Genomic DNA, 676 nt, shown 5'->3' on the forward strand with positions numbered 1-676 from the left:
ACTGGAGATGATGCTTCAATAACATTAGCTGTCAGATAATTATTTTGTAATTGTTTAGAAAGAGAAGCAATTTGGGCCGTGAGTTTAGTGATGGCATCTATCTCATGTACTCCGGCTATCTTCTTTGGTATGTTTCTTTCACTAGGCCACTGGTAATTATTGGTTGCCATATCTTCTAGCAACTCATATGCTTCATCTTCGATTTTCTTCATTAAAGCTTCTCTTGCCGATGCATCAATTAAAGTTCTTGTAATGCCACTCAACCCATTGTAGAAATTATGGACTTGCATCCATTTTGGTAAACCATAATGAGGACATCTTCTCAGTAACTCCTTGTATCTCTCTCATGCTTCATATAGAGTTTCACCTTCATATTGAGCAAAATTGTTAATCTCGATACGCATCTTCGTTGTTTTAGTCGGTGGGAAAAACTTAGAAAGGAACTTCTGAACTAAGTCTTCCCAACTAGTGATTGAATTTGGCGGCAATGAATTCAACCAACTTTTTGCTTTATCTCTCAAAGAGAAAGGAAACAAACGAAGGCGAAGAGTTTCATCATTAATTCTATTGTATTTGACAGTATCGCAAATCTCCAGAAAATTTGTGATGTGAGCATTAGGATCTTCATTCGGCAATCCATTAAATTGGATCACTTAAATCATCTGCAACATCACCG

General features: G+C 36.7%; 1 non-coding gene across 1 annotated transcript; it reads left to right on the forward strand.

The window, feature by feature from the left end:
• Positions 1 to 300: 300 nt before the first annotated feature.
• On the forward strand, positions 301 to 407 carry LOC112092923. The gene has a single exon (XR_002902820.1). It is a non-coding gene; the product is annotated as a small nucleolar RNA R71 (small nucleolar RNA).
• The last annotated feature ends 269 nt before the right edge of the window (positions 408 to 676 follow it).

Source organism: Morus notabilis, unplaced genomic scaffold (assembly GCF_000414095.1).
Source record: "Morus notabilis unplaced genomic scaffold, ASM41409v2 Scaffold657, whole genome shotgun sequence".
Lineage (NCBI taxonomy): Eukaryota > Viridiplantae > Streptophyta > Magnoliopsida > Rosales > Moraceae > Morus > Morus notabilis.